Source organism: Tamandua tetradactyla, chromosome 1 (genome assembly GCF_023851605.1).
Source record: "Tamandua tetradactyla isolate mTamTet1 chromosome 1, mTamTet1.pri, whole genome shotgun sequence".
Taxonomy (NCBI): domain Eukaryota; kingdom Metazoa; phylum Chordata; class Mammalia; order Pilosa; family Myrmecophagidae; genus Tamandua; species Tamandua tetradactyla.
The window spans coordinates 85,749,196-85,770,940 of record NC_135327.1 but is presented as its reverse complement, the minus strand read 5'-3'; the positions used below and the strand labels follow the sequence as shown (position 1 = coordinate 85,770,940).

Genomic DNA, 21,745 nt, shown 5'->3' with positions numbered 1-21,745 from the left:
TTCCTCAAGATGTTTTTAGCAATTCGGGGCACCCTGCCCTTCCAGATAAATTTGCTTATTGGTTTTTCTATTTCTGAAAAATAAGTTGTTGGGATTTTGATTGGTATTGCATTGAATCTGTAAATCAATTTAGGTAGGATTGACATCTTAACTATATTTAGTCTTCCAATCCATGAACACGGTATGCCGTTCCATCTATTTAGGTCTTCTGTGATTTCCTTTAGCAGTTTTTTGTAGTTTTCTTTATATAGGTTTTTTGTCTCTTTAGTTAAATTTATTCCTAGGTATTTTATTCTTTTAGTTGCAGTTGTAAATGGGATTCGTTTCTTGATTTCCACCTCTGCTTGTTCATTGCTAGTGTATAGAAATGCTACAGATTTTTGAATGTTGATCTTGTAACCTGCTACTTTGCTGTACTCATTTATTAGCTCTAGTAGTTTTGTTGTGGATTTTTCCGGGTTTTCGACATAGAGTATCATATCGTCTGCAAACAGTGATAGTTTTACTTCTTCCTTTCCAATTTTGATGCCTTGTATTTCTTTTTCTTGTCTAATTGCTCTGGCTAGAACCTCCAACACAATGTTGAATAATAGTAGTGATAGTGGACATCCTTGTCTTGTTCCTGATCTTAGGGGGAAAGTTTTCAATTTTTCCCCATTGAGGATGATATTAGCTGTGGGTTTTTCATATATTCCCTCTATCATTTTAAGGAAGTTCCCTTGTATTCCTATCTTTTGAAGTGTTTTCAACAGGAAAGGATGTTGAATCTTGTCAAATGCCTTCTCTGCATCAATTGAGATGATCATGTGATTTTTCTGCTTTGATTTGTTGATATGGTGTATTACATTAATTGATTTTCTTATGTTGAACCATCCTTGCATACCTGGGATGAATCCTACTTGGTCATGATGTATAATTCTTTTAATGTGTTGTTGGATACGATTTGCTAGAATTTTATTGAGGATTTTTGCATCTGTATTCATTAGAGAGATTGGTCTGTAGTTTTCTTTTTTTGTAATATCTTTGCCTGGTTTTGGTATGAGGGTGATGTTGGCTTCATAGAATGAATTAGGTAGTTTTCCCTCCACTTCGATTATTTTGAAGAGTTTGAGGAGAGTTGGTACTAATTCCTTCTGGAATGTTTGATAGAATTCACATGTGAAGCCGTCTGGTCCTGGACTTTTCTTTTTTTTTTTTTTTTTTATTAACGGAAAGAAAAAAAAAAGAAATTAACACAACATTTAGAAATCATACCATTCTACATATGCAATCAGTAATTCTTAACATCATCACATAGATGCATGATCATCGTTTCTTAGTACATTTGCATCGGTTTAGAGGAACTAGCAACACAACAGAAAAAGATATAAAATGTTAATATAGAGAAAAGAAATAAAAGTAGTAATAATAGTAAAAAACAAACAAACAAACAAACAAAAAACAAACAAACAAAAAAAACCCTATAGCTCAGATGCAGCTTCATTCAGTGTTTTAACATGATTAATTTACAATTAGGTATTATTGTGCTGTCCATTTTTGAGTTTTTGTATCTAGTCCTGTTGCACAGTCTGTATCCCTTCAGCTTCAATTACCCATTGTCTTACCCTGTTTCTAACTCCTGCTGAACTCTGTTACCAATGACATATTTCAAGTTTATTCTCAAATGTCCGTTCACATCAGTGGGACCATACAGTATTTGTCCTTTAGTTTTTGGCTGGACTCACTCAGCATAATGTTCTCTAGGTCCATCCATGTTATTACATGTTTCATAAGTTTATCTTGTCTTAAAGCTGCATAATATTCCATCGTATGTATATACCACAGTTTGTTTAGCCATTCTTCTGTTGATGGACATTTTGGCTGTTTCCATCTCTTTGCAATTGTAAATAACGCTGCTATAAACATTGGTGTGCAAATGTCCATTTGTGTCTTTGCCCTTAAGTCCTTTGAGTAGATACCTAGCAATGGTATTGCTGGGTCGTATGGCAATTCTATATTCAGCTTTTTGAGGAACCGCCACACTGCCTTCCACAGTGGTTGCACCATTTGACATTCCCACCAACAGTGGATAAGTATGCCTCTTTCTCCGCATCCTCTCCAGCACTTGTCATTTTCTGTTTTGTTGATAATGGCCATTCTGGTGGGTGTGAGATGATATCTCATTGTGGTTTTGATTTGCATTTCTCTAATGGCCAGGGACATTGCGCATCTCTTCATGCGCCTTTTGGCCATTTGTATTTCCTCCTCTGAGAGGTGTCTATTCAAGTCTTTTTCCCATTTTGTAATTGGGTTGGCTGTCTTTTTGTTGTTGAGTTGAACAATCTCATTATAAATTCTGGATACTAGACCTTTATCTGATGTCATTTCCAAATATTATCTCCCATTGTGTAGGCTGTCTTTCTACTTTCTTGATGAAGTTATTCAATGCACAAAAGTGTTTAATTTTGAGGAGCTCCCATTTATTTATTTCTTTCTTCAGTGCTCTTGCTTTAGGTTTAAGGTCCATAAAACTGCCTCCAGTTGTAAGATTCATAAGATATCTCCCTATATTTTCCTCTAACTGTTTTATGGTCTTAGACCTAATGTTTAGATCTTTGATCCATTTTGAGTTAACTTTTGTATAAGGTGTGAGATACGGGTCTTCTTTCATTCTTTTGCATATGGATATCCAGTTCTCTAGGCACCATTTATTGAAGAGACTGTTCTGTCCCAGGTGAGTTGGCTTGACTGCCTTATCAAAGATCAAATGTCCATAGATGAGAGGGACTATATCTGAGCACTCTATTCGATTCCATTGGTCGATATATCTATCTTTATGCCAATACCATGCTGTTTTGACCACTGTGGCTTCATAATGTGCCTTAAAGTCAGGCAGTGCAAGACCTCCAGCTTTGTTTTTTTTCCTCAAGATGTTTTTAGCAATTCGGGGCACCCTGCCCTTCCAGATAAATTTGCTTATTGGTTTTTCTATTTCTGAAAAATAAGTTGTTGGGATTTTGATTGGTATTGCATTGAATCTGTAAATCAATTTAGGTAGGATTGACATCTTAACTATATTTAGTCTTCCAATCCATGAACACGGTATGCCGTTCCATCTATTTAGGTCTTCTGTGATTTCCTTTAGCAGTTTTTTGTAGTTTTCTTTATATAGGTTTTTTGTCTCTTTAGTTAAATTTATTCCTAGGTATTTTATTCTTTTAGTTGCAGTTGTAAATGGGATTCGTTTCTTCATTTCCACCTCCGCTTGTTCATTGCTAGTGTATAGAAATGCTACAGATTTTTGAATGTTGATCTTGTAACCTGCTACTTTGCTGTACTCATTTATTAGCTCTAGTAGTTTTGTTGTGGATTTTTCCGGGTTTTCGACATAGAGTATCATATCGTCTGCAAACAGTGATAGTTTTACTTCTTCCTTTCCAATTTTGATGCCTTGTATTTCTTTTTCTTGTCTAATTGCTCTGGCTAGAACCTCCAACACAATGTTGAATAATAGTGGTGATAGTGGACATCCTTGTCTTGTTCCTGATCTTAGGGGGAAGGTTTTCAATTTTTCCCCATTGAGGATGATATTAGCTGTGGGTTTTTCATATATTCCCTCTATCATTTTAAGGAAGTTCCCTTGTATTCCTATCTTTTGAAGTGTTTTCAACAGGAAAGGATGTTGAATCTTGTCAAATGCCTTCTCTGCATCAATTGAGATGATCATGTGATTTTTCTGCTTTGATTTGTTGATGTGGTGTATTACATTAATTGATTTTCTTATGTTGAACCATCCTTGCATACCTGGGATGAATCCTACTTGGTCATGAGGTATAATTCTTTTAATGTGTTGTTGGATACAGTTTGCTAGAATTTTTTTGAGGATTTTTGCATCTGTATTCATTAGAGAGATTGGTCTGTAGTTTTCTTTTTTTGTAATATCTTTGCCTGGTTTTGGTATGAGGGTGATGTTGGCTTCATAGAATGAATTAGGTAGTTTTCCCTCCACTTCGATTATGTTGAAGAGTTTGAGGAGAGTTGGTACTAATTCTTTCTGGAATGTTTGATAGAATTCACATGTGAAGCTGTCTGGTCCTGGACTTTTCTTTTTAGGGAGCTTCTGAATGACTAATTCAATCTCTTTACTTGTGATTTGTTTGTTGAGGTCATCTATTTCTTCTTGAGTCAAAGTTGGTTGTTCATGTCTTTCCAGGAACCCGTCCATTTCATCTAAATTGTTGTATTTATTAGCGTAAAGTTGTTCATAGTATCCTGTTATTACCTCCTTTATTTCTGTGAGGTCAGTAGTTATGTCTCCTCTTCCATTTCTGATCTTATTTATTTGCATCCTCTCTCTTCTTCTTTTTGTCAATCTTGCTAAGGGCCCATCAATCTTTTTGATTTTCTCATAGAACCAACTTCTGGCCTTATTGATTTTCTCTATTGTTTTCATGTTTTCAATTTCATTTATTTCTGCTCTAATCTTTGTTATTTCTGTCCTTTTGCTTGCTTTGGGATTAGTTTGCTGTTCTTTCTCCAGTTCTTCCAAGTGGACAGTTAATTCCTGAATTTTTGCCTTTTCTTCTTTTCTGATATAGGCATTTAGGGCAATAAATTTCCCTCTTAGCTCTGCCTTTGCTGCATCCCATAAGTTTTGATATGTTGTGTTTTCATTTTCATTCGCCTCAAGGTATTTGCTAATTTCTCTAGCAATTTCTTCTTTGACCCACTCGTTTTTTAGGAGTGTGTTGTTGAGCCTCCACGTATTTGTGAATTTTCTGGCACTCCACCTATTATTGATTTCCAACTTCATTCCTTTATGATCCGAGAAAGTGTTGTGTATGATTTCAATCTTTTTAAATTTGTTAAGACTTGCTTTGTGACCCAGCATATGGTCTATCTTTGAGAATGATCGATGAGCACTTGATAAAAAGGTGTATCCTGCTGTTGTGGGATGTAATGTCCTATAAATGTCTGTTAAGTCTAGCTCATTTATAGTAATATTCAGATTATCTATTTCTTTATTGATCCTCTGTCTAGATGTTCTGTCCATTGATGAGAGTGGTGAATTGAAGTCTCCAACTATTATGGTATATGAGTCTATTTCCCTTTTCAGTGTTTGCAGTGTATTCCTCACGTATTTTGGGGCATTCTGGTTTGGTGCGTAAATATTTATGATTGTTATGTCTTCTTGTTTAATTGTTCCTTTTATTAGTAGATAGTGTCCTTCTTTGTCTCTTTTAACCGTTTTACATTTGAAGTCTAATTTGTTGGATATTAGGATAGCCACTCCTGCTCTTTTCTGGTTGTTATTTGCATGAAATATCTTTTCCCAACCTTTCACTTTCAACCTATGTTTATCTTTGGGTCTAAGATGTGTTTCCTGTAGACAGCATATAGAAGGATCCTGTTTTTTAATCCATTCTGCCAATCTATGTCTTTTGATTGGGGAATTCAGTCCATTGACATTTAGTGTTATTACTGTTTGGATAATATTTTCCTCTAACATTTTGCCTTTTGTATTATATATATCAAATCTGACTTTCCTTCTTTCTCCACTCTTCTCCATACCTCTCTCTTCTGTCTTTTTGTATCTGACTCTAGTGCTCCCTTTAGTATTTCTTGCAGAGCTGGTCTCTTGGTCACAAATTCTCTCAGTGACTTTTTGTCTGAGAATGTTTTAATTTCTCCCTCATTTTTGAAGGATAATTTTGCTGGATATAGGAGTCTTGGTTGGCAGTTTTTCTCTTTTAGTAATTTAAATATATCATCCCACTGTCTTCCAGCTTCCATGGTTTCTGCTGAGAAATCTATACATAGTCTTATTGGGTTTCCCTTGTATGTGATGGATTGTTTTTCTCTTGCTGCTTTCAAGATCCTCTCTTTCTCTTTGACCTCTGACATTCTAACTAGTAAGTGTCTTGGAGAACGCCTATTTGGGTCTAATCTCTTTGGGGTGCGCTGTACTTCTTGGATCTGTAATTTTAGGTCTTTCATAAGAGTTGGGAAATTTTCAGTGATAATTTCTTCCATTAGTTTTTCTCCTCCTTTTCCCTTCTCTTCTCCTTCTGGGACACCCACAACACGTATATTTGTGCGGTTCATATTGTCCTTGAGTTCCCTTATACCCTGTTCAAATTTTTCCATTCTTTTCCCAATAGATTCTGTTTGTTTTTGGAATTCAGATGTTCCATCCTCCAAATCACTAATTCTGTCTTCTGTGTCTTTAAATCTATCATTGTAGGTGTCGATTGTTTTTTCCATCTTTTCTACTTTATCCTTCAGTTCCATAAGTTCTGTGATTTGTTTTTTCAGTTTTTCTATTTCTTCTTTATGTTCAGCCCATGTCCTCTTCATGTCCTCCCTCAATTTATCGGTTTCATTTTTGAAGAGGTTTTCCATTTCTGTTCGTATATTCAGCATTAGTTGTCTCAGCTCTTGTATCTTATTTGAACTATTGGTTTGTTCCTTTGACTGGGCCATATTCTCAATCTTCTGAGCATGGAATCTGCTGCTGGCGTCTGGGCATTTAGTCAGATTTCCCTGGGTGTCGGACCCAACAAGGTTGTAAGATTTTTCTGTGAAATCTCTGGGTTCTGTTTTTCTTATCCTGCCCAGTAGGTGGCGCTGGTGGCACACGTTTGTCTCAAGTGTTTGGAATGGATCCCCCCGGTTACCGATCTCCGTGGCCTGGGGATTTCCGATCCAATTCTCTCCGTTGGTTCAGGGGCCGCGTGTGGTGGGGGTGTCAGCCACTGCGGCTTGAGGGGACCCTGTGGCTGGTCTCTGGCCGCAGCGGGCCCGGGGAATTCGCCACCGGACCAGGATGTCGCCCGCGGGGGAGGGGCGTCGGTCACCGGCCGCCGCGGCCTGGGGAATTCCCCACCGGACCAGGAATCCGCCCGCCGGGGGGGGCCACCGCGGCTTGGATAGCCCTCTGATCCGAGACTCGTAGCCGCAGACTTGAAGCCGAGACTCGAAGCTGCCCGCAAAAGAGGGGCGCTGGCCGCCTCAGCTTGGGAAACTTGCCTCTCCGAGACTCTCAGCCGGCCCAGGAAGGGGGGAGCCCCCCCTCTCTTTTTATCCTTTAAATTACTGTTACTGGTGTTCTTCAATTCTGTACCCTCCTCCAGACCTCTCTCTCCTGTCTTTTTTGCCAGCTGGCAGGACTCCCTGAGAGAAACCTCTCTGGCTGAGAGATTTCAAACGGAGTCGAGAGGTTATCCTGGAGGTTATTCTTACGCATCTTATAAGGCAGGTCTCTTTTTGATTAGTTCTCTTAGTCTTTGTCTTTGAAAATTTTAATTTCTCCTGCAATTTTGAAGGACAACTTGGCTGGATAAAGAATTCTTGGCTGAGAATATATAAAGAGATTGTTCAACTCAACAACAAAAAAGACAAACAATCCGATTACAAAATAGGCAAAAGACATGAACAGACACTTCTCAGAAAAGGAAATACAAATGGCTAAAAGGCACATGAAAAGATGCTCAACTTCCCTGGCTATTAGGGAAATTCAAATAAAAACCACAATGAGATATCATCTCACACCCAAATGACCATTATCAATAAAACAGAAAACAAGTGCTGGAGAGGATGTGGAGAAAGAGGCACACTTACCCACTGTTTGTGGGTGTGCTGGTTTGAAAGGATGTATGTCCCCTAGAAAAGCCATGTTTTAATCTAAATCTCATTTCATAAAGGCAGAATAATTCCTATTCAATACTGTATGTTTGAAACTGTAATCAGATCATCTCCCTGGAGATGTGATTTAATCAAGAGTGGTTATTAAGCTGGATTAGGTGATGACATGTCTCCACCCTTTGGGCAGGTCTTGACAAGTTTCTGGAGTCCTATAAAAGAAAAAACATTTTGGAGAACAAGAGATTCAGAGAGCGCAGAGCAGAACGACATAACCATGAGAAGCAGAGTCCACCAGCCAGCGACCTTTGGAGATGAAGAAGGAACATACCTCCCGGGGAGCTTCATGAAACAGGAAGCCAGGAGAAGAAGCTGGCAGATGATGCCGTGCTCGCCATGTGCCTTTCCAGATGAGAGAGAAACTCTGACTGTGCTCGCCATGTGTTAAAAATAGATGGTCATTCACATTTTAAAACTTCAACTTCTATGTGAGACTGAAGCAAAAAATGTTTATTTTGTAAAAAATTTATGTTTTAACTAGTGCATTTCCTAACATAACTTATATGGACAGGTTAATTGAATACCTTAAGTACATGGAACCTTGAATAGGGCATGAGATTTTGTAGGTTTGTCCAGTGTTATGCCCTGATAAGTCCCAGAGTGATTTGAACAGTGAATAAAGAAGTATTCGCAAAGTCCCTTTGGGGAAGTGGTGAGAAAAGGGGAAATTTAACTTCTCCATTTGGAGAAATCCTGATATTCTTGCAAGCAGTGGGGACAACCAAATCAATAGGCTGAGCCCTCAGTCTTGAGGTTTGTCCCTATAAACTTATCCCCACAAAGGATAGGCTAAGCCTACTTAAAATTCGGCCTAAAAGTCACCCCCAGAGAACCTTTTTTGTTGCTCAGATGTGGCCACTCTCTCTCTCTCTCGGCCAATATGGCAAGCAAACTCACAGTCCTCCCCGTCTCTATGTGGGACATGACTCCTAGGGGTGTAAACCTTCCTGGCAATGTGGGACAGAATTCCTAGAATGAGCTGGGACTCAGCATCAACGGATTGAGAAAACCTTCTCAACCAAAAGGGGGAAAAGAGAAATGAGACAAAATAAAGTGTCAGTGGCTGAGAGATTTCAGAGTCGAGAGGTTATCCTGGAGGTTATTCTTAAGCATTATATAGATATCGCATATTTAGTCTAAGGTGTATTAGAGAGGCTAGAGGGAAGTGCCTGAAACTGTAGAGCTGTGTTCCAGTAGCCATGTTTCTTGAAAATGACTGTATAATGATATAGCTTTCACAATGTGACTGTGTGATTGTGAATACCTCGTGTCTGATGCTCCTTTTATCTATGGTATGGACCATAGATAAAATGAGTAAAACATATGGATTGAAAAGGAATAAATAATAGGGGGAACAAATGTTAAAAAGAATAATAGATGGATACATGGGGGGAAATGTACCTATTGCAAACTATGGACTATGGTTAACAGTAATATTTTAATATTCTTTAATTAACAGTTAACAAATGTACCACAACAATACTATGGGTCAATGGGTGGGTGCTGGAGGGAGGGATAAGGGGTATGGGAGGATTTGGGTTTTATTTTCTATTTTTATTTCCTTTCTGGAGTAATGAAAATGTTCCAAAATTGATCGTGGGGATGTATGCACAACTATGTAATGATACTGTGAGCCAGTGATTGTATACTTCAGATGGTTTGTATGATGTGTGAGTGTATCTTAATAAAATTGTTTAAAAAAAGAAGAATTCTTGGCTGGAAGACTTTCTCATTCAGAATCTTAAATATATTGTTACACTGCCTTCTTGCTTTCATAGTACCTGTTGAGTAGTCCAAATTCAGTCTTATATGTTTTCCCTTGTATGTAGTAGATTGCTTTTCTCATATTGCTCTCAGGACTTTCTGTGTCTCTTCAACATTTGACAATTTGATTAGTATGTGTTCTGGAAAAGGCCTATTTAGATTTATTCTATTTGAAGTTCTTTGGGCCTCTTTGATTTGCATATTTATGTCTTTTATAAAGGTTGGGAAGTTTTCCCAGATTTTATCTTCAACTAACTTTCCCAGCCCTTTAGTCTTCTCTTTTCCTTCTAAGGCACCAATTATTCTTATATTTGTACACCTCTTGCTAGCCATCATTTCCCTAAGATCCAGTTTCATTTTTTCCGTCTTCGTTTTCGTTTGTTCCTTTGTGCACTCTAGTTCAATTGTTCTGTCTTCTAGCTCATTTATTCCTTCTGCTTCTTCAAATCTGCTATCATGTGTCTCTAGTATATTTCTAATTTGGTGTACTGCATTTTTAATCTCTGAGAGACCTGCCATTTTTCTATTTAATCCTTTGAATTCTTCTTTATGCTCTTCTAATGTTTTTCTGATATCCTTTATTTCTTTATAAATATTCTTGAGTAGTTGTTCCATATTCTGTGTCTCTTCCAGAGTTTTGATTTGGTCATTTGGCTGGGCCATTCTATTTGGAACTTCATGTGCTTTATGATTTTCTGTTGTGTTCAGGGCATTGGATTATCTTAGTAAGATTATTTTGAAAGCTCAGTTTCTTCACCTGCCTAAAGTTTCATATTTACTTGGTTTTGCATTGAAGGTTTCCTTTTGTGCTTGGTTTGTCAGTAATTCCCTGCCAAACCAAGGCCTGGATCTCATGTAAGGGTTATAATTCTACTTGAGGGTCTATTAAAGGCAAGGTGGTGGTGCATGGGTATTTCAGTAGCAGAATACCACCTGGCATACAGAGGACCCGGGCTTGATTCCCAGCTCATGAGCCCCACCCTTCCCCCCAATATATATATATATAACAAAAATATGAAGAAACCCACACCTCAACAGTGGTAGGCCCCAAAGTCAGAAGGAAAACACCCCAATATATAATGGAAACGAACTCTGAATGGTGCCCACAAAAAATAACATAAAATTAAAAATAAATAAAAAATTAGATATTCAATAAGAATATAAATATATAAAATATATAAATAAAAATTAAAATAACAATAATAGTACTTAGAAAAAATGTATTTAAAAAGCAGAAAAAAAGTAGATAAAAAGAAAAAAAAAAAGAAACCCTAGGGAGTTTGCAAGCTTGCACTTACTGCTTCTCATAAGCAGGTGACACTCCCAAAGCATTTCCTCCCCTCAGGCCCATCCCTCCCCAACTGCAGTGGTCAGCTGGGAAGCCAGCTTGCATGGTGATGGGTGGGGGGTCTGCTGCTGGCTCACTGCAGTGGGATGGCTGATCCTGGTATGGGATAGGGGAGCAGACAGCAGCACCTGGGGAAACTTCTGACCTGTAGCACCTGGCAAATCCAGCACACACCATACCTAGGGGTGGCTCTTAGTGGTGGATAGCCAGGCTCCCCATGGGTGCCACTGGCTGTAGAGCCGCCGGGGGAGTTTTCCCCAGCCAGCAGCTGGGCAGATGGTAGCCAGGGGACATCAGTTCCCTCAGATCTGCACCTCCCCATGTGCTGCCATCTGCCCCTGGCAGTGATCAATCCAATCCATCTGACTCTCCCCATTCTGATCCTCCCACCTCTCTCCTCCCCAAGAATCAGTGAAGATCTTGTATGAGCACTCACACTCTGGGACCAGAGTCCCAGTCATTCTCTCCCTGTCTCATATCTTGCCCACGGAGCAGGAGTGAATTCAATCCACCCCACTCTGACATGTTCCCGGAAATCACTGTAATGTCATTTTAAAACAATTCCCCTGGGATGCATGGGTAGTTTAGTGGTTAGAATGTCTACCTTCCATGCAAGACACCCGGGTTCGATTCCTGGACCATGCACACACACCCCCCAGAAAACAAACAAACAACAGTTCCCCTGCCTTCATTTGATCTGGGCTTCAGGAGAGAGCAGAAGTTGAAACAGTGTCCAATACATACGTGGTTAATCAGAAGCTGCCTGCATTACATATAATGTTTATTTTTAAAATACTTTTTGTTCTGTAGTGAGCAAAAAAACTAATTGGTCAATAAATTAATAAATTAATATGGTATCTGTGGTTCTGTGATTAATTGAATACACTAATGAAGAAATTAATTAATATTTTGTTTGTGATTCTGGGAAATTAGCTTCTGAAATGAATCTCTCTTTTTAATCTGTAAACATCTTGATAAGTTTGCTGTAAAGATACAATGTGGCAATTTTTGAAAGTGCTTAGGACAGTACCCTACACACAGTAGGCATCCAATATACGCTTGTTGCATGAAGGAATAAAAAGCATTCACTAGAAACTAAAAGAAAAAAACTGTTGGGAAGTTTGTCTCCTAAGCCGGACTAGACCCAGACCTGCGGTGCAGTAGGCAGCTAGGAATTTGGCACTCATCCAAACCAACAGTCCTTATTTTCACATTTGGTCAACATTTATGTAGTTGGCCGTTCAAGGAAAAAAATGGATTTTCTCTTTAAAAAGCTGTGTATCGATTTCCTTACTTCAAATTAAGGGTTTATGACTTAGGCTAAATATGCCATGATATTTTTACTTTCCTGGACATGTCATTCATTTTTTCCATCACTCACAACACTGTAGCACTACTCATGTTTCACAATGAATATGATTGTGAAGTTTTATTGATATGTATTAAAAGATCTCTCTTTTATTTTCCCTGACCCTCACAATGGCAAGATGTTTTTATGGTTTGGTCAATCTTGTTTTCCTTCAGTTTTATTTTTTTCCCAAGCCAGATAACTTTTGGGGAGGCCTAGTAAAGGGTGACAATTTGTACAGAAGGGTGGAGCCCTCATTCCTAATTGATGGCGCTGAGTGAAGTATTGCACGTGTCAGAACTTCAGGTGACTTTGTCCTCCTCATGGGATTTGTCAGCGGCTCATCTCATCATAGGTATAGATGGAGAGGCCAGAAGTGGACTGTGTTAGGGAGGTGCAGTTTTCAAATCTCCGCTTCTACTTTGGGGGAACTGTGAGATCAGAACTGATTACAGTTTCCCAGAAAAGTAAGAACAACAGATTGGAATCTGGGTTAACCGGCACCACTGTTTCTCCTAGTCCAGTGGTATCAGTGGTGGCCCCTAGAGTTGGTACCCTGGACAGGTACCAGGCTGGATTGCCCTTTGAGTGAGCTCTTTCTGCAGCTCTGCATTTGTACCCTTCCTCTCTGGTGTTCAGTGTCCTGATAGTCTCTTTCCTGCAGCTGCAAAACAGCTCTCAGTGACTTCATTCACACTCAGGTATAAATGTTTGATAATAGCTTCAAGGCTTATGTTTCTTTGGAAAGTTTGGACTTTAGCAAAGATACAAACTTTCAGCTATAAGACGGTATTTATAGGATGGATAAATGCTCAGAAAGGAGCATTGAGACCATAGTAATTATTTCCTATCATTGCTGAAATGCACCCCCTTCTGTAAGTCCCACCTCTCCCAAATTTCAGGTTCTGAATGGCCACTTTAAGTGGCAACACTTGCTTGAGAAATATCTTAACTACACCCAAGCTCCAGGATTCATTGGTCATTTAACAGGATGAACTACTTTTTTGACCACTTCCTATGAACTACTTTTTTGACCGCTTCCTAACTCCTTATTCTGCCCTGCAGCCAACCTTCCGAAATGCTGAATTTACTGCTTTTCCTTCCATTTGCATCTTGGCCCCTCTTTCATTTAATACTCCATTCTATTTTGGCTTCTGTTGACAGTCATTCTAACTCGCCTGGTCATCTGATTATCTTGATGGGTCTATTCTGAAGGTTGATTTCTCACTCTTGTCTAGGATTTAGTTGTTGCCTAGATTTTTATTAGGGTACTGCTTTGACAGTTGGGTCATCAGTATTTCTCAGCCAAATTAGGGCCAGGTTCCTGTGCAGGGATGTAGACTAGTTCTCATGGGCCTGGGATCAGATTGGAGGGGGTCTGAAAAGCCCTGTAATTTTCCCATGCATTTTCTGGCCTGTCCAGTAGATGGCAGTCTTCAGTGACTTAATCATCCCCAGAAGCTGTTTACCTCCTGGAGCCCAGGCTGCAAATCACTGGGCAGGGCTGAAACTGCAAGGTTCTTGTGTCCTCACTTTGCCAGCTAAGATCGGGCTCAATATGGGGCTGTGTCCCCACTTTACTTGTGGCAGAAGGTCCCCCAGCTGCCCCAGTCTACAGCCATGCTACAGGCAAGGATCAGGCTGCCCACTGCTGTTTCCCTCAGGTCATGAATGGGCACCAGGTGTTATAGTCTCTGTAAACATTTTCTTAGGTTCTTTGTCCCTCACTGACCTAGTCCTTGAAATGTCCTCCCCTGTCCCCTGGGACCCCCCAGAGCTGATTTGGGCAGTTTATCCCTGGTTACTTGTTGCTTTTGGGAAAGATTCTGCTTCCCTCCCCACCCCCATTACTCCATTTTGGAAACTCCTCCTTGCTGCCCTTTTGTATTTTGCTCTCTCCCACAGCTGAAGTCCTGCTGTGGGTCCCTGCGGGCTTGGGTCTCTGAGTCTGGATACACGTGGTGATCTGTCTCACTGCTGTGAGAGATTTTTCAATCTGTGTCCATGGTGGGAGATGGAAGGGATCTTGGCTGCTGCCTCTGGAACTTCCCAAGCTGCATGGGACCAAGTGAGGGGGAGGGGAGAAGACAGGCCAATCTGGGATGGAAGTTTCCTGTCTGATATTTTTCTCTTTCTTTGATTTAGTGTTTGCAGGATCCTTCTCCAGTCTTAACCTTCCTCCACAGTTCTGAACAAGTAAGAATTGCACTTGCTTTTGCTGAATCTCTGGGGAGAAGTTTTTAGTAGCTGTTTACATTGTGATGTTGATGACATCACTCTGTAATATATATATGTATATATATATATATATACACATATAATTTTTTGACCATCCATTTGAAAATGAGTTGCTGACATCATTTTTTCACTCTTAACAAATCCTTAATTTCCAAATTGTGTATCACATCTATCAAGAGAGAACCAAAGGCTGATTTTCTAAGTGTTTCCAGCCCAACAGTTCATGCTTCTCAGAAGGAGCCCTTCAGCCTCAGTGTGGATCATGTAATGAAGAAAGATTCAAAGGTGTTATAAAGTGAAAACCTGAATTTGGTGCAATGTAGGGAAATGATTAATTTATTCCTAAAATACCTAAAATTCAACTAAATTCCACCAAATCAGTTAAAAAACATCTGAGCCATAATGTTGACTGCTGGATATTTCTGGAAAGCCTTCAACAAGGATATCAACTCATCCTAGTCTTCTCAGGACTTGCCAAGTTTTAGCACTGAAAAGTCACGGGAAACCCTTCAGTCCTGGGTAAAATGGGATGGTCGGTCACCCTACTTTAAAATTGTTCTCTGTATTAACATCACTCCAAAAGAAAGCTGACAGTTCTTCATTATTCACTTAACAAACCCTTGTTAAGCAGCTGTTAGGTGTGGATCCCTAGCAAGAGCTGATGATGTCCAATTGATTATGATATCATTGATCATAAGAAGTTCATATAATATTCTATATCTGACATGGATGGGTAGAGACAAATGACTATCTTCTAAAATAGAAATTTTTTTCTCTTCAGATCACATGTAGAAGAAGGAATGAGAATGGCTTTATAGAGAGAATAATCTGGACACTTTAACTTTCCAACAATGGTACTTTAATGCAAAGAAGCTAGTGAAGAAGTTTAGATATGGCCACAATCACTCAATGTTTCCTGAGAGCCTCAGGGTTTTGTGTTGCTTAGTGCCTTTTGAAATAAAAGCTGAAGGCTTGTCACGACCTTATGGTCCATTTGTGAAAGTAAGTTGATAACAGATTCTTGGCAGGTTGTGCTTGTGACTTAGAATCTGCATCTCTGTTCCTGAAGAAGGTAATAGCATCCCAGGTTCCACATTCTGGACTTTGTAGCTTGGTCGCTTTGAATTTCTTTATAAAGCAGTAGTACTTTTGAGGTAGAAAAGTATTTACTTTTAAAATGTATATATAAAACCATACTAACTATATATATATATGTAAATATGTTTATAAATTATATATATATATATAAAGCCACAAAAACAAAATTTGCCATTTTGGCCATTTTAAATGTACAGTTCAGTGACATTAACTATGCTTGTGATGTACTACAAACACCATTATCTGTTGCCAGAGCTTTTTCATCACCTGACACAGAAACACTGTACCCAGTAAACAGTACCTCCTATTCTTCCTTACTCCCCAGACTCTGGTAACCTGTAATCTACTTTGTGTCTATTTGCCTATTCTAGATATTCCATATAAGTGGACCATGCAATAACTGTCCTTTGTGTCTGGTTTCTTTCACTTAGCATAATGTTTTCAAGTTTCATCCATTTTGTAGCATATAGCAATACCTCATTCCTTTTTTTATGGCTTAATCATATTCCCTTGTATGGATACACTACATTTTGTTTATCCATTCCTCTACAGATGGACACTTGGGTTGTTTCCACCTTTTGGCTATTGTGAATAATGCTGCTATGACTATTTCCATACAACTATCTGTTTGAGTTCCTGTTTTCAGTTCTTCAGGGTATATACTTGGGAGTGGAATTGCCGGGTCATATGATTATTTTTTTGTTTAGAAAGGTTTTTTGAAGCCACTGTCTTTGTTTTCTATAATACTGAGCAATGCCTGACTGTAGACTGCCTGTTTCTTAAGGGAGTGCTGGGCTCCTCTAGCTCTGCATTTCCAGCGCCAGTACAGCACCTGCAGGGAGGAGATTCTCATTTCAGTTGTTGTATTGAATACATTTGAATTGAAAACAAAAAAACTTCCAATTCTTTTCATAAGTGCAAAGTACGATTTTAAAAATTTAATTAAAGAATAGTTCCAGGCTGGAGAGATTATAGGAAGCACGTTGTGATTCCTATTGAACTTATCTTGCTCCCATTTGATGAAATTTGAGATTTTGGTTGAAGTTACTTAAGTAAAGATACAAAGATTACTCTTCTCTTGTTGAAGCTGAAAAACAGTGCCTAGAGAGAAATGTAAAGAGCTCAAGTTTGCACAGCTTTGTCTCGGTGCAATTGTACATCTCGATTCTCGATGGGATTTACTCCTGAAGGTGAACAAATGCCATTTCTAAGCTTCAGTTCTCAAAATCAAAGCTGCTGAGGAATCCTATTACTGGTTCCCCTTCACTCAAATCAGCAGCTTTTTTAAAAGAAAGTTTAAGAGTGTTAGTAGACTCTCATTTGAAGGACAAGAGACTCACTTATTGAGTCTGTATGGTGTACCTATTTGGTCCTTTCAACAACCCTACAAAATAAACATCACTACTCTTCTCTTTTAACACCTGAGGAAGCTGAATCTCAAGGATGTTAAATGATTTGCTTAAGATCATGCAGCTAGTAAGTGATAGAACTGGGAGTTTAGTTCCAAAATCAGTGATTATCCCATAAGGTTTCTCCTTCTCTCATGCAAATATAAAATGAACTGTGTCAAAAAATTTCTTTAACTTACTAAATAATGAGGGAACCAGTAAGATGTTATAATCAGTTTGTGCTGCTTTGAAAGGATGTTTATGTCCCCTAGAAAAGCCATGTTTTAATCCTATTCCCATTTTGTAAAGGCAGCCATTTCTTCTAATCCTTATTGAGCATTGTATGTTTGAAACTGTTATTAGATCATCTTCCTGGAGATGTGATGTAATTGAGAGTGGTTGCTAAACTGGATTAAGTGACGACATGTCTCCACTCATTCAGGTGGGTCTTGATTAGATTCTGATGTCCTATAAAAGAGGAAACATTTTGGAGAAAGAGATTCAGAGAGCAGAGCAGAATGACATAGCCACAAGAAGCAGAGTCCACCAGCCAGTAACCTTTGGAGATGAAGAAGGAAAATGCCTGCTGGGGAGCTTCATGAAACAGGAAGCCAGGAGAAGAAGCTAGCAGATGACGCCATGTTCACCTTGTGCCCTTCCAGATGAGAGAGGAACCCTGACCATGTTCACCATGTGCCTTTCCAGATAAGAGAGAAACTCTGACTGTGTTTGCCATGTGCCTTCTCACTTGAGAGAGAAACCCTGAACTTCACTGGCCTTCTTAAACAAGGTATCTTTTCCTGGATGCCTTAGATTGGGTATTTCTATAGACTTGTTTTAATTGGGACCCATTTTCTTGGCCTTGGAACTGTAACTAGCATCTGATTACATTCCCTTTTTTAAAAGCCATTCTGTTTCTGGTATATTGCATTCTGGCAGCTAGCAAACTAGAACACGGTTCAAAGAGTACTTGGAAGTTTGGTATTTATAGGCAATGTTTGGATGGCTCATTAGATACAAAACTGATAAATGTCCAACAGGTAGAGAAACCATAACCTTTGGGGTCATCTCTTTTATTGAACAAAAATTACTTACATCTCTACTGGATAAAAATCTACAAATTAAACTCTGCTTTAAAATATTTGTAAAATAGCTGTCAATAGAAAGTCAAACCCCTCTCAGTACTGAAAAAACACCCAATATGTCTTTCACCTATCTCCAAGTTTCAGATCATTTCAGATAATTTTTCTGATATAACTTTTAGATGAATTTGGCAGGCATATAGGAGAAAGCTAATTTTTTCTTTCATCAAGGAAGAATATACAGATCCCAATGCAATTCTCTTTAAAAACTACAGTTTCATTCCTTATGTCTTATGTGATACATTATTATTGTTGACAAGTAAATCCTCAGTAGCACACATGCTAGTGCAAAACCTTCAAGGAATCTATCATCATTTTTTTTGTGCGTGTAAAAACAAAGCTGTGAAAAAAACATTCAAATTTGGTAAGAAAAAGGACTTTATGGAAATGCTATATGATTGCTACCCCAAAAGTCTTATCTTCTTGTAGTAACTCACTAAATTTCTAATTGATTGAAATTCCAAGGACAGAAAGTAGGCATTTTGCCAGTATTAGACAAAGACTATATACCTATGATTACTTTTCTCTACTATAGAGGAAAGACAGATCTGAATTGGGATTTCTGACTATTACCACTTATGTTAACTTACTTAGACTTCAACTTATTTATTGTGTAAGTTTGCAAGCTGCTGGATACAACATACCAGAACTGCAATGGCTTTTAAAAGGGGAATTTAATACATTACAAGTTTACAGTTCTAAGACAGTGGAAGTGTCCAAATTAAGGCACCCACAAGAGGTTTCCCTTCACTCAAGAAAGTGAGTGAAGAAAGGCTGATGGGTCAGGAACACCCATGTCAGCCGGGAAGTCACGTGGCTGGCATCTGCTGGTCCCTTGTTCTGGGCTCTGTTTCTTTCAGCCCCTGTCCCTGTGAGGGTTCCTCATTTTGCTTCTCTGGGGCTGGCTCTCATCTCTTGACTTCCCTTGGCTCTCTCCAGTTTCTGGTTTGCTTAACATCTCATGGTGATGTCTACTGGGTTCCAAGCATCTGTGTCAGCTCTCTCTCTCTGTTGCTCTGTCGTTTTTGTAGGCACTCTCTCTGTTGCCTCTGAGGTTTCAGTCACTTCTGGCTCTTCCCAACATATTTCCTCTTCTAAAGGACTCCAATAAATTAATCAAGACCTACCTGAGTGGGTGGAGTCACATCTCCATCTGATCAAAGTTAATACCTACAATTGGGTGTGTCACATCTCTCTCTGTGGAGATAATCCAATAGAAAGATTCCAACCTGCAGTATTGAATCATTATTAAAACAAATGGCTGCCCCCTCAAAGTTGAATCAGGATTAAAACATGGCTCTTCTATGGTACATAATATTTTCAAACCAGCCCATCTTTAAACAGGTAATAATATTAAAGTACATATATTCTTCAATTTAAAAGCAACATGAAGTTTCTCTTAATTTATGTGCCATATGTAAAGCAAAATATTTAACCTAAATATATCTGGGCTATTTTTTTCATTGCCTTAAAATCGGTGCAGCATCTTCAGTAATCTACCATCTGTCCAAGAATAAATATCCATATTTGGAAATAGTGAAAAATGATGGTTGTGTGGCTTTTTAAATATCAGGCTGTTTTCTGATAACTCTCTTGGGTTTCTTTACTACCCCATAAAGTTAGAGGTTAGCATTTAGAAAGCTGACATAGTGTTTGTTTGTTTGTTTGTTTGTTTACCTCATAGAAAAAAACCCTCAAAGATTATGGTTTTGTTGCTTTTAGAAAATTAATCAGTAATATATCTATGACATTTTCATTTCTGTATTCATTTCCCCATCGACTCTTATTCCCTTTCTGCTAATGTTCTTCTTACGAGCTCTTTTCCCTCAGTGTCATGGTTAGGGACATGTGTCAACTTGGCCAAGTTGTGGTACTGTTTATCTGGTTGTGCAAGTGCTGGCCGGTCTGTTGCAATGAGGACATTTCATAGAATTAGATTATGATTACGTCAGCTGCATCCACAGCTGATTCCATTTGTAATCAGCCAAAGGGGAGTGTCTTCTACAATGAGTGATGCTTAATCTAATCATGGGAAGCCTTTTAAGGAGGATTCAGAGGAGAGGTTCTATTCCTGCTTCCGCTGGTGAGCCTCTCCTGTGGAGTTCATCCAGACCCTCCATCGGAGTCGTCGGCTTCACAGCCTGCCCTGCAGATTTTGGACTCTGCATTCCTGCGGTCATGTGAGACACTTTTATAAATTTTATATTTGCAAGTGTTCCCTGTTGATTCTGTTTCTCTAGAGAACCCTAACTAATACACTCAGTAAATGGTTAAATGAAAAATTGACTTGTGTTCTCTATTTGCATTAGAAATAGATTTTTATCAGTTTGAGAATAAACCTACTAAGAAACAAAAAAGAAACAAAGAGAAACTATAACCCAAACCTGATTACAAAATCTTTGAAGAACAGTGTAGATTTCTATGGAATATTCCCAAGAACTCACTGGAAGGGGTTACCATGCCAAACTGCCAAAATATCCCCTGTAAATTTCTGACTCCCCAAAGTCCCAGACTCTTTGACAGCTGCTTAAATTTTCTCTTTCCCATTTCACTGCCTCTCAGCCCTTCCAGTCCCCCGAGTCTGCTCCTGTCCCTTCCCTCGCTCCTGTGGCAGACACATCCCAAGGTGATTCCCAGTGAAGTGCACTTATGTGTAAGTCCCTCCCAGTTAGTGACTCTAATGTGAATTGCCCAAGGAGAGGGCCACATGGCAGAGATTGCAAAAGTCTTCTAGCTGCTGAGGGCCTAAGAAACTGAATTCTGTCAGCCAACAGGTGAGCTCCAGACATGGACACAGTCCCACTAAAATCTTGATCGCATCCTTGTGAGACTGATCAGAGGACCCAGCTAAGCCATACCAGGACTTTCCTCTCACAGAAACAGTGAAACAATAAATGAGTGTTGTGTTAAGCCATTTAGTTCGGGGTTATTTGTTATACAGCAATAGTGACCAAATATGCACCACCCTTTATCTGATAGAACCCTCTAACGTTCTTGGTTTCTCTTATTTGCATTCCTATTAATCACCTCCTCTCAGCAAAACTAAAGGATCTTCCTTATAATCCACACTCCTGAGAAATCAAGGAGTGTGTGTGCATGTCTGAGTGTGTGTGTGCATCATAAACACACCAGAAGTTTCGCTTAACAATCTGTGTTAATTTGCTTGTCCCTTAGTAAAACCTACTGTGTTGGTTTGAAATTGTTATATCCCAGAAAAGCCTTGGTCTTCTAATCCTGATCAATATTGTATGGTGGAAACCTTTGATTAGACTGTTGCCATGGAAAATGACCCACTCAACTGTGGATGTGAGCTTTTGATTAGATTTCTCCGTGGAGATATGACACACCCAATTGTGGATGTGTCTTTTGATTAGATGGAGATGTGTCTCCACCCATTCAAGGTGGGTCTTGATTAGTTTACTGGGATCCTTTAAAAGGTGAAACATTTTGGAGTTGCTTTAGAGATGCAGAAGTAGACACAGACGTTTAGAAATGGAGAAGCTCCAGGAGATGCCAGGACCTGAGAGAGCTGACAGAAGCTAGAGAGGAACCAGAAGGAACGTAATGATGTTTGGAGTGTGGAAGGAGATGCTTGGAGTGCCTGGACTCCAAGCATCTGGACACAGATGTTTGGAGATGCAGATACCTGGACACAGACGTTTGGAGATGCAGAGCCCAGCGGATATCATCATATGCTTTCCCATGAGATGCAAGTCAGAAGCCAGAAGGATCCACAGGG

At 39.1% G+C, this 21,745-nt stretch overlaps 1 protein-coding gene across 1 annotated transcript in view; it reads left to right on the top strand.

Annotated features, from left to right (window-relative positions):
• ANLN (anillin, actin binding protein) overlaps positions 1–7,828 on the top strand; it is a 146,200-nt gene extending 138,372 nt beyond the window's left edge. Inside the window, exon 25 of the transcript XR_013159173.1 lies at positions 7,811–7,828. The gene's annotated coding sequence lies outside the window, so the exon portion shown is untranslated. The remainder of the gene's footprint in view (positions 1–7,810) is intronic.
• Positions 7,829–21,745: the final 13,917 nt, after the last annotated feature.